Raw genomic sequence first — 18,691 nt, forward strand, 5'->3', positions numbered from 1 at the left:
TGTCTCCCTCTCTCTCTGCCCCTCCCCCGTTCATGCTCTGTCTCTCTCTGTCCCAAAAATAAAAACGTTGAAAAAAAAAAAATAAATAAATAAATAAATAAATAAATAGTATAACCGCTTAGGAAAACTTGATGATTTCTTGAAAAAGGAACACAGAGATTCTACTTCTAAGTATTTACCTATAAGAAATGAGTATATGTTCATTCAAAGAGTGCTACATGAATATTTATAACAACTTATCCATGGTATCCATTTGGAAACAACCAAGGTTTCTGTTAACAAGTGAATGGTGAACAAATTATGATATATCCATACAACGAAGTAATGCACATCAATATAAGGGAACTAACTGTTGATACCCACAACATAGATGAATCTCAAAATCACTATCCTTATTGAAAGAAGCTAGATACAATGGAATATATACTATATGATTCTACTTATATAAAATTGTGATAAATGCACAATAATTTCTAGTGACAAGAAACAAATCAGTTATTGCCTGAGGCTGGGAGCAGAGGCAGGAATGGACTGCAAGGGGATGTTGAGGATCCTTAGAAGGAGACAAAGCATTTTATGCATTTGATTATGGTGGTGGCTCCATGGGTACATACATCTGTCAAATTTAGTGAGTTGTACACTTCAAATGGATGAAGTTTGTTGTATGAAATTAGAGCACAATAAAGTTAACTTAAAAATGGGGAGATATTTCATATACATGGATTGGAGGACTCAATATTTTATAGATGTAAACTTTTCCCCAGCTGATCTGTAGATTAACTACATTTCAAATAAAATTATCAGTAGGGTTTTGTGTGTGTGTACACGATTCATGTATGTGAAAGTGCATTTTGTAAAAATTAAGAAACTAAGTCTAAAACTTCTACAGAAATGCAAAGAACACAGAATAACTAAGATACTGTTGAAGAATAACAAAGTAGATGACTATCATATTGAGGCCTATTATACATAACACTCTAGTAATTAAAACAATGTGGAACTGGCATAAAGACAGGTGAATTGACCAGTTGAAGCCTAGAGAAAATCCAGAAATAGACTCACACATGCATGGTTACCTAAATTTTTACAAAGTAACTCCACAATTCAATGGGGAAAGGATGGTCTTTTTGATAAACTGAGTAGATATTCATATAGAAAAATAATGAATCTTATCCTAGTTCTTTCAGTGTATATGAGAATCATTTCTAGATGATTTGAAGATCTAAATGTGTAAGACAAACTATAAGACTTTTAGAAAAAAAATATTGAAAATGTCATTATTACCTTAAGGTAGCCAAAGATTTCTGAAACAAGAACAGAAATTATTCATTATAAGAGAAAACTTGATAAAGAAGTTGCATTAAAATTAGGGGTGCCTGGATGACTCAGTTGGGTAAGCGTCTGACTCTTGTTCTCAAATCAGGTCTTGATCTCAGGGTTGTGAGTTCAAGCCCCACACCAGGCTCCTCGCTGGGTGTAAAGCCTACTTTAAAAACAACAACAACAACAAAAGAACTGACATTAAAATTAAGATTAATTCAAAGATATTAATAGGGGTGTGAAAAGCAAATTCAAATGGGAGAAAATATTTCTAATGCAAATATCTATCAAAAGAATAATATTGCAAATGTATAAAGAACATTATAAATAAATAAGAAAAAAGGAAACTCAGTAGAAAAAATGGACAATATTGTTGAACAGACATTTTTTGTTCATTTAAATTTATTTTATTGTGGTAAGAACACATGAGATTTACACTCTTTACAAATTTTTGAGCATACAATACAATATTGTTGGTACAGGTGCAATGTTGTACAGCAGATCTCTACAACTTACTCATTTTGCTTAAATGAAATAATGCTCATTGATTAGTAACTCCCCACTTACCCTTTCCCCCAGCCCTGGAAACCACCATTCCATTCTGATTCTATGAGTTTGACTCTCTTAGATACCTCATGAAAGCGGAATAATGCAGTACTTACGCACATCTTTCTGCGACTGGCTTATTTCACTTAACCTAGTATCCTCAAGATTCCTTGATTTTGTCAAATATTACAGAATTGTGTTCTTTTTTAAGGTTGAATGATATACCGTTGTATCTGTAGATGTACATTAGGGTTGCTTCCACATTTGGACAACTGTTAACAGTATTGCGATGAACACAGGAGTTCTAATATATATTTTCAATTATTTTTGGTAAATACCCAGAAGTAGGATTGCTGGGCCATGTGGTAGTTCTATTTTTAACTTTTTGAGGAACATTCATACTGTTTTCCATAGCAGCTGCACCATTTTGCATTCTTACCAACAGTGCAAAAAAGTTTGAATAGACATTTCATTTTAAAAAACCCAAATGGCCAATAAACTTCGGAAAATGTGCTTAACTTTATATACCATCATGGAAATGCAAATTAAAACCACTGGAATGACTGAAATGAATAAAAAAGTTTTATAATTACAAATGTTAAGTGAGGATGTGAAGCAAATGGGATGTTCTTACTTTACTGGTGAGAATATACATTGAGATAGCCACTTTAGAAAACACTTTGTCAGTGGATACTAAAACGAAACTAGTTCATAACTAGGGATCCAGCAACTCCATTCCCTAATGTTCACTCAACAGAACTGCACACTATGCTCCCAAAAAGTATTATACAAGTATGTTCAAAGCAACATTATTTGTAATCGATTGATAATGGAAACAACCATTAATCACAGAAAGGGTGAGTAAAAGAAATATTATAGAGTAATGACAATAAATGAACTGCAATTGTATAAAGCAACATGGATGAAATCTCATAAACACCATCTTGGGCCAAAGAAGTCAGACACAAAAATAGTATATACTATTTTTAGTATACTATTTAGTATACTATATACTATAAATATACTATTTTTGTGTCTGTACAAATGATTCCATTCACATGAAATTTAAAAACAGGAATATTATTTTTAGTGTTGAAGTAGGATAGCAGTTACTCTTGTGTGGCTGGTAACAGAAAGAGGACCTGAAAGTGACTCTTGAATGCAGTTGATTCCCTGTTTCTTGATTCGGGCTCTGATTACGTGAATGTGTTTACTTTGTGAAAATCCATTGTGCCGCATACTTAGGATAGGTATCCTCTCTGGTACATATATTTCAATAAAACGGGAGAGGGGAAGGACCAAAAAAAAAAAAAAAACACATAAACCTCAGGAATCTACTTTATTAAAAAAAAATCACATACCATTTCATGAATGATTTAAACTAATTCCAGAAATTATCTGTACAAGTTAGGAGAATTTGGAGTACTTAAAACTATTTTGTATTTGAGCGTTTAACATAAGCAAGAAAAGACACTGGGGAAAAAAGGAGGAAGTCAAAGAATGGGTAGAAATAAATACCCACATAAAAAAGAAGAATTTCTGTCTCCAAGTTCTTTAGAAGTTGTTTAGAACTAAATTAGTGCCACATTCTAGAGTGCTACCAACATAACTTTCTATCTTGGAGAAAGATAAATTGGGATCCAAGAAGATAAGTACAAAATTTCATTTCTGTCATCATAAATACATATTCACATGTGTATCCTTAAACATGCTTAAACATTTTTTTTCTTTGCTTACTTGTTTCCTTTGTTCCTTTGTTCTTCTCTTCCTCTCTCCTTCCCTCTCCCTCTTTTTTCTTTCCTTCTTTTTTTTCCCTTTTTTGTGATTATAAAAACCCAGCAACACCACAGTTGAGTGCCAACATATCTTGTTCACAGGAACATCATTATCTTTTAGCTATCATCCTCGTTTCCCACTGGTCAAGGCAACTTTATTTTCACTGTGGTTTGTAGTCTGTTGTGTGCTGTCAGCTTGTCTGTCATCCTGGGATCTTATCATGCCCATTAGATTAGTGACACCAGTTATCTGGCAGCATCTCTTGCTATGAATCCCAGCCTTCAGAGAATGGCCAACACCAAGCTTCTCAAACATGCTGGTGTCCCATGCACCACTGTATTGCTAAAGGCTTAGTAAAAGGAGTGTCTGGTAAGCCCTTGGTACTACTATAGTTCTAGTACTATAGTTCTCACCCCAGAAGCACAATCTCATGGCCCAAACCAGGTATATAGAATCAGAATTTGCATTTTAACAAAATCCCTGAGTACTTTGGATGCACTGGCATTTCCTGGGGAACATGTTGAATTGGTAGATTCTCAAGTTTTATATTAAGAAGTATCATTTCTTTTTTTTTTTTTTTTTAATTTTTTTTTCAACGTTTTTATTTATTTTTTTGGGACAGAGAGAGACAGAGCATGAACGGGGGAGGGGCAGAGAGAGAGGGAGACACAGAATCGGAAACAGGCTCCAGGCTCCGAGCCATCAGCCCAGAGCCCGACGCGGGGCTCGAACTCACGAGATCATGACCTGAGCCGAAGTCAGACGTTTAACCGACTGAGCCACCCAGGCGCCCCAGAAGTATCATTTCTAACAGCTTCACCCTCTTGATCTTCTGACCCTCTTCCATACTCATCCAAAAGAGTGGGTACCTCCACCTTATTAACTATATAAACCATTATCATATTCAAGTGTAAAAAAAAAACAAAAAAAAAAAGCAAAAACAAAAAAAACTGTTCTAATAAACATTAAAAGCTCTGGTGGTTCTTGACATAAATTAAATCCTAAATTCTAATTGATTTAAATGGTTTCCATAAATGCTCCCCTATCCATGATCCAACCCTCCCTTCCCCCCAGTGCAACATCTCCAACACTTCACCTTGGTTCATTCTGGGACACATCTGTCAGGTCCTGTAAGTCCTTTAGTAGTGGGCGATTTCTGGAGCAAAGTTCACATTTCCCTGCTTAGGTTGTAGTAAGAGCGACTTTGGCTTTGGTTCTAGAGGCAATGAGAAATATTGAAAGAGGAACTTGAGGAAGGCCAACATTTTGAGAAGCACATACTCCAGATATAGGACTGCCAGATAAAATACAGGCCACCCAGTTAAATTTGAAATTTAGATAAAAAACAAATTTGTTTTAGTCTAAGTGTGTTCTAAATATTGCATGGGGCATACTCGGACTAAAAGCATTTGTTGTTTATCTGAAATTCAAATTTAACTACTGTTTTATTTTATTTTAAGTAAGCTTTAACTTTAGAATAGGTCTAGCTTTACAGAAAAATTGCAAAGATAATACAGAGTTTCCATAAGCTCCATTCAGTTTCCCTTATAGTTATCATCTTGTACTAGTATAGTACATTTGTTACAATCAATGAACCAATATTGAGACATCATTATTAACTGAAGTCACACGTTATTCATATTTCCTTAGTTTGGGCCAAAAACGCTTTTTCTGTTCCAGCATACCATCCAGTATATTACATTTACTTTTACATTTACTTGTCATATCTTCTCAGGCACTTCTTAGCTGTGACAGTTTCTCAGACTTCCCTTGTACTGGTAAGGTATTTTGTAAACTGTCTCAATTGGAATTTGTCTTATGTTTTCATCATGATTAAACTGGGGTTATATGTTTTTAGGAGGAAAGCCACAGAGATAAAGGGCCATTTTCATCACATCATATCGAAGGTATACTCTATCAACATGGCTCAACTTTGAACCTTATTTTTTAAGTTGTGTATTTGGAATCACAGCTTTCTGAAAATGCCAAAAAAATGCATTTTGATCTCATTCCATTAGACCCTGAAGTACCTCATTCATCTCAGTTTGTCCTAGAACCCTAAATTTGTTTGGGAAATGGATCATCAATGGACTATCTCTGAATTATACTATAGAAAGTACACATCTGAGAATATATTATTTATTCAGCTAATATTCATGAACGTTTCATTCAACGGAAACATTCAAAAAATGAATATTCTATGAACTTTCTATTCATAAGTTTAAGTGTTTTGACAATTCCTTTCTTTCTTTCTGTCTGTCTTCCCTCCTTTCTTCTTATAGCTGAGGAATAAAGAAGGAATTGTACCTGGACAATGGCTGGCAGATTTTCCCATGTAACATCAAGCAATAAACACCTATAAAACCATGATTATGGAGAGTATCTATAGTGAGTTTCCCAGACAGAGTAAAATCCACTTTGTGCAGGTTGTATTCATCCAGGTCAACAGCCTAGGTGGGTCTCCTTGGGAAATTGCTGAGTCTGGGGAGATATCTTGAATGCTAATCATGTTGCCATTTGGCCATACAGTGAATGCAACTATATCCTTTATCAGTTTAGCAAATAGTATTTTCACAAATATAATCATTTGAATGTTATCCAAGAGCACAAAACCCCATAATATTTTATGCGTATAATTTGCCAATCATTTAGAAGACATGTTATTTTTTACTCAAGACACTTTTCTCAGTTTGTCACAACTTTTCAGAATTTCATAGGTTTTCCTTGTTCTTTTGTAGCCTCTGACTGTCTGTTGTCATCATTAAAATACTCTGTGCCCACTGTTTGAACTTGGAATTATTTAAAAAAAAAAACAAACTCAAAATAATTAAAACAATAGTTGTTAAAACCCTACCATATGCTAGGCAAAATGGTAGGCTGTCAGATAACAAAAATAAGAAAGAACAAGCAGTGAATTTTATAAAAGTGTGAAAGAAGAGCATGGTGTACCTCAGGAATGATAAGAAGTTTAATTAGATTGAAATGCAATGTACAGAGAAGGAAAGGTAAAAGATAAAATTGTAAACTTAATATCAGGTTAGATCGTAAAAGGCCTTGTTCATCTCCCAAATGTCACGAACTTTATTTTAAGCACCAGTGTGCTAAGATTGAATCTCAACTTTTTTTTTTTTTTTTGAAGACTTCACTGGTGGCTGTATGCAGAAGAAATAAATAAAAGGTAAATGACCTACTCTGGGATAGATGAAAATCTATTTGAGAAGGCAAGAGTCATGAACATGAAGAAAGGAATAATCAAAAATGGAGGATGGTCAAGTGGAAAATCCTGGTCTAGAAAATATATGATCTGTACCTACCGGTATTCCATTAATCCATTTTCCTCATTTTTCCAGGTTGTCTTGTGAAACATAAATCCAATAATTTCAACCTCTGCATTTCATGGCTCCTGAAAGTCTTCACAGATTTTCTAGTGCTTACAAAAAATTAACTTTCCTTAAAAGTCTGAAACATCTCTATCCCATATTTATAATCACAGTGAAAGTAAATATTGCTGTATGGGACCTACAACAGCCAGTGTGGTTGAAATGGAAAGTGTATTTTCCCAAATAAAAAACTAATAAACCTCCTTGACCCTATTTTATCTTCCAATATGACCATTTTCCCACTTCCTGTTACAGAACAATTCCTCAGAAGAGTTTCTACTCATTGTATGTAGTTTTCCTCTTCTCACTCTTCATTGAATCCTCTTCAGCCAGACTATCGACAAACTCAGTCATCATTTGTACATACACAAACACATGGACAAAAGTCGATCATCATTTGTACGTGACATGTCACCAGCAATTAGGATGTGGTGCCCATTCTTTCCTCCATGACACAATTTCTTCCCTTGATTTTTAGAGTACTACAGTTGAATAGTTTCTTATTTTATTGATAGTAGTTTTCTCAGTCTTGTTTGCTGTCTCCTCTTCCTCTCTCTGAGCTAATGTGGGACTGCCCAAAGACGGTCTTTAAACCTCTCCTGAATTCCATCTGTACTCCCTTGTGATTTCATCCAAACCCATCCCCTAAATACTACCTGTATACTTATCACTCCAAAGTTTATACTCTGAGCCCAGAAATGACCTCTAAACTCTTGGATCATATATCTAACTCAAAATTCAATATATTTACTTGTATTTCTAATAGAAATCTCAAACTTAAAAATGAGCTTCTGATCTCTCAACTCAAAACATTCTCTTCTTTCAGTCTTATTAACTACAGAATCATCCCCTCAGTTACATGGCCCTCAAATTCTGGGGGTATACTTAACTCTTGTCTCTTATACTATTATGCCACACCTTCAGTCAATTAGCAAAGTTAGCTGACTTTACTTTTAAAACATATCCAGAATCTGACCAATTTAATCATGCCCCTTGTTATCGGTTTGGACAAACCCATCATCATCTTTTCAAATTATTGTTATTGACTTGTAACTGATCTCTATGTTTGATTCTTTGCCCTATTTAATCTTGTAAACATAACAGCTGGAATGATCCTATTAAAAGTAAGATGAAGTTATGTTTGCAGAGATAGTCCTTCCATGGCTTCTCCTTGCTCTAAGAGTAAAGATAAAGTGGTTATCACCTGTGAGACCCCTCACCCTCTGGCCCTAAGCTGACTCTGATCTAATTTCTTGATTTTTCTTGTTCTTTGATTCTGCATCAGTCACACTGTTCCTCTTGCTGTGATTTTTTTTTTCTTTTTAAACTAAGCACTCTCTCAGTGTGGGAGTTCTTGGCACAAACAAAATTAGCTGCCAGGACCCAGTTAATTAACTGAAAGAAGGCTTCTATTCTGGTTGGTGTCTGAATAGTTATGGGTCTGGGAATGGGGTATCTGTAAGCCTATGCCTTGTTCATAAAGGAGACCAATATAAAAGAGGGCACATAGATGGGCACAAAAAATTCCCATGAGCCTTTCCACTGCCTTGCTGTTGCATTCCGAGAATGAGGATAAAATGTCTTAAGCTGACCAATCTGAAATTGATGATATACCAATACCTGTGCTTAATAATGATACAGGGACTGGGAAGTGCTGGTAGGTAGAAGTTATATTGTGTTTTGGAAAATACTGATTCTCTATCTTGCTCCAATCTTATAGAATAAGAATGTGTACATGATGGGGCTAATGAAACAGTGTTTTAAAGAAGTTAGAAGTTATTATATAATTTGGAAGCTTATTAAGGTGCAATCCTAGCTGCAAAAAAAATTCCCTAGTGATCTTTTAAAAAATGCTAATAGGCTTAGCCAGGAAATGTGCTTTAATAAGCATCAGGGCTGAGAATCCATGGTCAAACAGAGTTAGAGATCAGTATTTATTGAATGAATAAAATGAGTGACTGATTAAAATGTGAACTATTATATATTCACACTCCTTGACAATTCAGATGAGTTCTTATTCTACTTTTTACTGTCTTTAGCTCCTCACTGTGAAGGAAAGATTAAAAAATAAATCCCTCACTTCTACATCATGGTTAGGACAGTTCTCATGATCTCTTGCCCATAATTTCTGTCCTTGTTTTTTTGCCTTTTCCTCCATAATAAAGCTAGAGCTATCTAAAAAGAATCCAGCCAATAATATTATGTGTGTATATAAAAATTTGTTGGTGTTTTCTTTCATTAGTCCAGAATTTTTTTTTTGTTGTAAGTGACGGAAACTGAACTCAAAACAGTTTAAATGTGGAAAAAAATGGTTTATCAGCTAACTAAACACAACAGAGCTGAATCTAGGATTCCATAGGATTCTATTCATTTCCATTTTTCAGTCTAATTTCTCTCTTTGGCTTAATTCTCTGTCACATTTGGCAGGCACAATCTATCTCTGCTTAACACAGTGTTAGCCCCAGCAGTTCAAAGAGCTGGAGGCTGGCAGGAAGAGGCCCACTCAGGTCATATATCTTAGGCATCAATCCATTCTCACTGTCACCTGAGTGCTCAGCTGGAACCACTCACAAGGGGATCTTCCTTCCCCTCCATATGGTTTGGGCTTCTCATAGCATGGCAGCTAGTCTCCAAGGGGGAGAAGTGAATGCTGCCTGTCCTCTGACAGCTTCAGATAACACTGCTGCATTCTCTTACTCAAAGACCAGATTCACAAGTAGGGGAAGTAAACTCTCTTCTTCATATGAGGAGTATGTGAAGAATAACATGCACATTTAAGAGGCGGTGGTAGTGGGGTGGGGGGGGGGGTCATATAGCTCTTCTTTGAATACCACCTTCTGCAGCATAAGTCCAGCTTAATTATTTCCATTTTCTAGTACATTGTCACAATGTCTGAATGACCCCAGGTGAACTTAATAATTTTCTTGTCTCTCTTCAAGAACAGTGTTTCTGATAGTGTGTTTTACAGATGTGTTGGGAAGCAAATGTGCCATCTATGGAAAATGAAAAAAAAAAGAAATTTTTCTTTTGACATATAAGTTTGTGAAGGATTAAACTGCCAAACAAATTTTCTCACTGCAGGAATTTTTAGAGTTTGTCATACACTGATATGCATTGTAAACCTCCCAAATGACAGGAGTAAGGAAGTTGGGTACAGGATGGGGAAGGTTACACAGTAGAGTGTTTCTTAACACATAGGACTTGGAATTCTTTATGTGGAGCAATTTTTTTTAACGTTTTTTTAATGTTTATTCTTGAGAGAGAGCACGAGCAGGGGAGGGTCAGAAAGAGGGAGACACAGAATCTGAAGCAGGCTCCAGTCTCTAAGCTGTAAGCACAGAGCCAGATGTGGGGTTTGAACCCACAAAACCATGAGATCATGACCTGAACCGAAGTGGGACACTAACCAACTGAGCCCCCCAGGCGTCCTGGAGCAATTTCTCAGATGGATATTCCATAATATAAGCTTCAGAAAACTCTGCCTCAATATTTTTTACATACCTCTAATGGTTCACTTGTCAGACTTTACTGTAATTCTTTGATTGTCAATTCATACATTACATTGTGAATTCTTAAATCTTGAAAATTTTGTTGTCTTGTTATTTTATCTCCAGCTCTCCCAGGGTCTAGCACATCATAGACATTTATAAAACATTTCAGGAAGAAGAGATTTAGAAAAGAGAAAGAAAATGGAAGGCAGGGAGAATGAAAGCTTTAGAACTTTTCATTATGTAAGCCCAGCTTTGATATATGCAATCTGGCCATTTATGTCATGCCTGATTCAGCTGTTAGAATTCAGTTCTTCTGTGAAGATTCTTACGGGAGATTTATCATGATTTCAGATCAGCTAAAACCATGTTGCTGCTGCACATTTCTGTTATAGTAGGAAGACTAATGATACCCTGAATGATGTTCACATCCTAATATTGAGAACCTGCGATAGTTAGGTTACCTGGCAAAGAGAATTAAGTTTGCAGAAGGAATTAAGATTGCTAATCGGCTGACCTTAAAATAGACTACTTTGCATTACATGGATGGGCCCAATATAATCACAAGAAACCTTAAAATTGGAAGAGGGAGGCAGAAAAGAGAACCAGAGTAATGCAAGGTGACAAGAATTCAGTCAGATGTTGCTAGCTTTGAAGATAGAGGAAGGAGGCAATGAGTCAAGGAATGTAGGTGATTTCTAGAAGAAGCTGGAAAAGACATGGGAATGGACTTTCCCCCTCAACCTTCCAGAAAGAACAGAGCTCTACTATACCTTAATGTAAACCTGAGACCCATTTTGGATTTCTGAACTCCAGAACTGTAAGATAATAATTATCTGTGTCGCTTTAAGTGCCTAAGTTTGTAGTAATTTGTTACAGCTGCCATGGATGATTGCCATATTTTCTAGTTGACTAGTAAATAAAAAGAAATTATATAGGAGCAAGAATAGTGCAGCCCTGGCTGCACTTAATTTATTTTAATAGATTTAGTTTTAATTACCTTGATGCAACTCTGCAGTGTGTTAGTAAATACACCATAGTCCATTTTGTAAAATTGACTAATCTATATTAATAGATGCTCTCAGTATGGTGTTTGGTCCTGGGCTAATTCCACTATAGCAATATATGCATGAGTATTTGTAGAATATGGAAATGGTTATTCTTTAGGTTATATAGTTCTGAGAAACTTTGTATTTTGAGGACAATTTGCAGTTTACAGAGGCAAAACAGACAACATTTTGTAAGGGAGAAAACAACATAAGCATTTCAAAATAAGAAAATTTTAATAAAGTATAAATAATTCACCCAAAGGATGTTCAATTATTTAAACTCCCTTTCCTGTGATGTTCAGTAAGTCAGGAGTATTACATGCATTTTTGACTTACGATATTTTAAACTTACGATGAGTTTATTGGACATAACCCCAACATAAGTTGAGGAAGATCTGTACTCTTCTTTTCTCAGGTAGCATAATAAAGAACACATATACATCATTTATCACAGTTTAGATTCCTTTTGATGACAATAATAGAAGATGCAAATCAAACCAATTGTAAAAGATAAGGAAATATAGTCTCACCTATCTAAAATAGGAGTAAGAACTTTGAAGAAGCTTAATATAGTGAGTCAAATAAATGATTCCAAAAATGTTATATCCCCTTTCAACTCTGCTTCTGTGGTCTTCAACAAATGTTTTATATGACAATGCCTATTAAAAATGTGCCTTGGTGGCTCTTGCTTAGGTCATGATCTCATGTTTCATGAGTTCAAGCCCTACGTCCAGCTCTGTACTGACAGCACAGAGCTTGCTTAGGATTCTCTCTCTCCTCTCTCTGCTCTTCCCCTGCTTGCTTTCTCTCTCTCTCAGAAATAAATAAACTTAAAAATGCATCTCAGTGATTGTTTTGATTATTGCACTAGGTTTATTTTTATTTTTAAATTTTTAAATTGTTTTTATATTTACTAGATTGAGATGAAAAATATTATAGGTCTTCTCAATTCCATTCCTTTTCAGAAACAGACAATAAATGGTTATAATGAAAAGTAAGATTTCCCTGAATATACACCTTCAATATACACTTGAAATATTATAAAGTTAACAATAGAGTTTTAATATTAAATCCTGCATTCTATTTTACCTCTCACAATTAATTTTCTCAAATCTTCAAATACTTTTGTGGGAGTAATTTCAATGTTTCCCTGTTTGTAAGCTTTATTTTTAATAATTGCAACTCATTAAATCTTAGGAAGCTGACAGTTTCTATTTTTGTTTCATTTCTTGAATAATTTGATTAAAGATTTTCAATTGATTTTGAACAGAATGCAACCAAAATTTGAAGATCTTGTTTTCAAAACAAGTCCAATACCACTGTGGAAATCTTAAGTTGCTTTTCAAAGTAATTCTTGAAATTTAAACCATTGCTAAAATCCAGCTGATGGTGGGCAGAAAAGAGAAAGCACAAACTCATACTGAAAAGTTTTTTTAATGCAACATCAACTTAATTATACACACACACACATTGAGTCTTTTTTAATCTCTGTACATAAAGTAATTATACATTTTGACTATAATTATTTCAACACAATCATTAATTTGTGTGCTATAAGAAATTCCAAGTGTATTTCTGGTCAATAGTTATTTGTTGTTGTTGTTTATTTGTTTGTTTGTTTAATTTCAATAAGACCAATGATTTTACCATAATACGGTGCTCTAACAAATTAGTATTTCATATTTTTTATCATTGCAAAAACTAAATATTTTAGCTCTGATACTGAGTATTTTAATAGCATTCACACTGGTGTTATGTATTTAAAGAAAATGAATTTGTATAACTTTACTTGAATCCCATGAATTGGATGATAAAACTGAATCCATTACTGGAATTAACTGATTTTCTACTGAAGCATCTGATAACATTGATATACTACTTGTATCATTTAACTGTGCAGTTCTGCTAATGGAATCAATGGTGTCATCTATTCCTTCACTTTTCTTATCTGCTTAAGAAAAAGTCAGTAGATCTAAATGAAAAGTCACATTTTATGGCATATTATATTAATGTCTTTTCTGAAGCTGGACATATCTGTCATTTATGGCTCACTTTATTTTATTTTTCAAAATTAAAACATTTTTTTCAATGTTTATTTATTTTCGAGAGAGTGCAATCAGGGGAGGGGCAGAGAGAAAGGGAGACACAGAATCTGAAGCAGGCTCCAGGCTCCAAGCTGTGAGCACAGAGCCGGATGCTGACACCTAACCCATGAATGGTGAGATCATGACCTGAGGCAAATTTGGACGCTTAACTGACTGAGCTACCCAGACGTCCCTATTTTTCAAAATTTTAATTTAAATTCTAATTAACATATAGTGTAATACTGGTTTCAGGAGTAGAGTTTAGTGATTCATCACTTTCATATAACACCCAGAGCTCAATACAACTGCCCTCCTTCATAGCCATCATCCATTTAGTGAATTCCCCACCCACCTCCCCTTCATCAACCCTCAGTTTATTCTCTAGTTAAGAATCTCTTATGGTTTGCTTCCCTCTTCCCCACCCTTCCTCTATGTTCATCTGTTTTGTTTGTTAAATTTTTGTGGTTTGTTTAAATGGGTAACACTTTTGAAATAAATACTGATGCTGTTTCTGCAGATTTATGTTCTCTAGCTTTCCTTTCCTGATAGTAAATGGTAAGAAATATCAAGCCAATATTTTATTCAACTTAAACATTTACCAACTTTTGAGAAATAGAAATTCTGGAAATAATTTTTTAAATTAATTTATTTATTTTGAGAGAGAGACAATGTGAGCAGAGAAGGGGCAGAGAGAGAGGGAGAGAGAGAGAGAGAGAATTCCCAGCAGGCTCTGCACTGCCAGCTGCAGAGCCAGACACAAGGCTTGGACTCCCGAACCGTGTCATCTTAACCTGAGCTGAAACCAAGGATCAGTCACTTAACTGACTGAGCCACCCAGGTGCCCCTGGAAATAATTTTTAATTGTCTAGCTATTGCTACCAAAAGAGTTTATTGCAATAATAAAATAAAATAAAATACCATCAAACAATAAATTAGGTAAGTATCTATAGATTTACAACATTCAATAAATATAAAAAACACAGCAGGAATGGTAAGACTATTCTATTGATTAGACTATACAGTTATTGATTAGACTATTGATTAGACTATACAATTACTATTTTTTGCACATTTCTCAGGTACACATCAACCTACAATTTCACATTGACTTGACTAACTGAAGATCTCATGGATTCCATCAAAAGTCATGGCACTAATCCTGTCATAAATGGCTGTATTCAAGTGGCCAGTAGGGGGCAGCTGATCAAAGACTTCTCCCACTACGGCTCTCAACCTGAAAAGTGTAGCTGTTTGCTAGTTGTCCTATCATAATCATTCTATTTTATCGGAAAATATTATGCATTCTTCTCTTGCAAGGGACATGTTATATTATTGGGAAAAGGAGAGAGGAAAAAGGCTGGTAATCTGATAGCCATGTGTTAAAGTTAGAACAGCGTTCAGTGCACATGAGTGTTATCCATTATTGTACAAGATCATGGCAGGAACTGGAAGCAAAATTTTAATGCAACTATTATTAATAATGCATTACCAAAAAATGAAAAACCTAAGACAAATGTCGAACTGAACAGGACTTGAGACAATAGGCATATATTTCAGACAAACTTGGGTAAATATTCACCTATATATTATGTTTGTTGTGATTATCAATTTAAACTATGTAAACAAATTGTAAAGGTTGAAAAAATAAAAAAAACACAAAACACTAGACCTCACATTTATGTTAATGATGCCTACTTTTACTATTTCTACTGTGCTAACATGGTTCAGATTTCAAATTTCCAGATCAGTCTGAAGCAGGTATAAAGGCAAAAGCATATCAGTGAGTCTTGTGGAATGGAATCAAATCTGACTCTGCCAACCCTTTGCTCTGTGACCACTGTCACAGAAACTGTTTCTCTGAAATGCAGCAATATGGGGATGATAGTGCTGCCATTAAAGAGGTTTCATAAGAATAGCATAAGTGAGGGGTGCCTGGGTGGCTCAGTCGGTTAAGCATCCGACTTTGGCTCATGATCTCACGGTCTGTGAGTATGAGCCCCGCGTCAGGCTCTGTGCTGACAGCTCAGAGCCTGGAGCCTGTTTCAGATTCTGTGCCTCCCTCTCTCTCTGATCCTCCCCCGTTCATGCTGTCTCTCCCTGTCTCAAAAATAAATAAATATTTAGAATAGCATAAGTGAATGATAATGAAATTTTAATATTATTGTATTAGTTTAATAATTTATTTTTCCTCTGTATGCCCCTCTTCCTTCACTTTTATGTCAAGCGTGTGATGCTACCCATCCAACTGCATTAGAAAGACTAAAAATCCCCACGTGAGGCTCCGTGCTGACAGTGTAGAGCCTGCTTAGAATTCTCTCTCCTTCTCTCTGCCCGTGCCCCACTCAGTCACTCCGTCTCCCTATCAAAATAAATAAACTTAAAAAACTTTAAAAAAAGAAGAAAGACTAAACTGGAGGTAGTGGCTACCTATATGAAATCTCTCTTCTCTAATTTTTCCTGGAATGGGAACCTACGTAAGTGCTGGCAAAAGTATCTATAATCAGTCCATACTGAACATAACAGTTGGTAGATTTGTGGAAGAAATGACACTGTTTAAAGGTCTAATGGTACATTTTGGATTCTGGGACTCCCAGTGTAGTCTCAGCAATGTCTGGGACTCTTTTTTTTTTTTTTTTTTTCAATTGTGGGCATGAAGAATTAGGAGGCCAGTTTAGGGAAGGAAAATTGCGTATGTCAAAATGTCATAGTTTTTTTTAAAGACACTAGGATTCAAAAAAGCGCAAAGTAACAGTTCCTTTGTGTTTCTCCAGAGATTGACTTTTGTTGAATCTAAATGACCTTGTAACACGTAAAACAAGTGAATTACCAGATATAGAAAGATTTTGCAAAAATCATTAAATAAAATAAAATAACTTGATGCAAAAGCAAGGGTTATAAATATGTCATTTATAGAAGAAGAACCCTGAAATGTTATTACATATGTGAAAAATTTCTCAACCCTGCTGATCTAGGAATGGCAAACATGAGACAAACAAAAATGAAATACACAACTATGACATACCATTTCACACTCATCAGAGAAGCAAAAATAAAGTTTAACAGTAGCAAGTGTTGGCAAAGATGTGGGGAAATGGAATCACAAAGTGACGTTAACACATTGGAAAGCTATTTGACAATGCTTAGTAAAATTGATAATGTGCAAACCCTATGAGTAAGATTTGTATTTCTGGGCTTATATCCCATAGAAATTCTCTGACATGTATAATAGAATATCTGTGCAAGAATATTTGCGGCAACATTGTTAATAATAGTAAAACACTAAAACTTACCAAAATCTGATACTGAAAGGATGAAAAAATGAAACAGGATACATTGCACAATTCAATACTTGACATTCATTAAAAGGCATGAATTAGGCTTTATAACGTATGTCATCTCAACAACAAGTTTTGAGAGAAATAGCAATTTGAAGAATGATGCATCAAATAAGTATATTTGCCAAGTTAAAACCATATATAACACTATAAACTAACTCACGTAAGTGGGTGTTGCCTATCTATATATCAGTATATATCTATCAGGAATCTTTATGCAGTCATAAATCTATCCATCTTTCTATCAGTCAGTCCACAGATATATCCATCTGTATTTTTTAACAAACTAGAATTATACCCATCAAATTTGTAAACATAGTTGCCCGGGGATGAGAAGGAAGTTGCCTGGAATGGGATGAAACAATAAAGGAAAACACACTTTAACTTTATCCATAATATATATATTTTTGCAGTTAGAAAAATAGACACAGCAAATTTCACAAAAATAACTAGTGTCTATTTTAGGTGCACATACAATTATAAGTTACACCATTCTTCTTTTTATTTTAATCTTCTTTCTTATTGTCTAAAAACAATGCTTTAAATGAAAGAAATCAATATATACAATGCTGGAATTTTAGCCCTTGAAATCTGAATATATTTTTATTGACTAGAGACGGCAAACATGGTCATGTGTTTGCAACATCTGCAATGAGCTAATGGAGCAACTCATAAGGGAATGGAATTTGGCATTTGTCCAGAGGACCCAGATCTACACAAATCTTGTCCTGTTAATTCTGTCTGCAGTGAGAGAAGTGGCTCTAAGAAATAAAGTAATTATGGCAGATCAGAGGTAGAGGAGAACTCAAGAAACCATCCAGGATGATCCTGTCATTTGAGTGATGAAGAAACTGAGGTCCAGGCAACAGAAGGAACTTGACAAAAATGACATTGGCAATCAGTTCTCTGGACTTCCAGGTAAGCACACCACACAGAATTACAGGTGTTGTCTTCTGGGGACCCAAATTACTTGTTCCTATTCCAATGACTTTTGCTTCTGGGCAAAAGCAATGAAGTCAGTATCAATACTAATTAACCATTTCTGTATTCTGCCCTGAGCCAAATAGCCAAGGTGTGGACATCAGCAAGGATCTACCTCAAGGTCTGAGCTTCTATCAGCTGCCCGTTCAGCTCATGGGAGCCCTCCCCCAGCTCTGCCCCCAGTCCCTACATCCCCATGCTAGCTGTGTCTCTTATGGCTTTGGCTTCACTCTCATTGATTTTGGGAAAGCTCGAAGGGCAAAGTTTCTTCTTGAGAGATGCAATGTTGCAGGGCTTGGGAGGCTTGGAATGGGCTTATTAATAAAGGCTGGTATTAATTAAGAGAAGGTCAAGGGGGTTTAAACACCTATTGCTCTGGAAGGACAACTTGGCATGAAGTGAGTGACTGTTATTGATTAAGCATTTTGATTGCCTGCTTGGATAGTCAATCAATAGTAAAGAGTCAGATTCTTCAAAATATTAAACAGATGAAGACAAGGATTTTAGCTTGGGGCTTGAATTCCTAATTTTTTTGTAAAAAGTTAGGAAGAAAGCTCTTGCATCCAGGTGAATTACAGGAGAGTTAAGTGGAGGCGGAGTGATAGATTATTGAACTACTTGAAAAGCAATAGTTGCTGCCTGTGGCTTTTGTAATTCACTCTGTGAACATGTATCCTGAGGCTTGTGGTAAGAGTACATCAGATGTAATGGGTACTTTTTCAGCATCAGAAT

The sequence above is a fragment of the Puma concolor genome, chromosome D1 (genome assembly GCF_028749965.1).
Source record: "Puma concolor isolate L17-30 chromosome D1, mPumCon1.1.hap2, whole genome shotgun sequence".
In the NCBI taxonomy this organism is placed as follows: domain Eukaryota; kingdom Metazoa; phylum Chordata; class Mammalia; order Carnivora; family Felidae; genus Puma; species Puma concolor.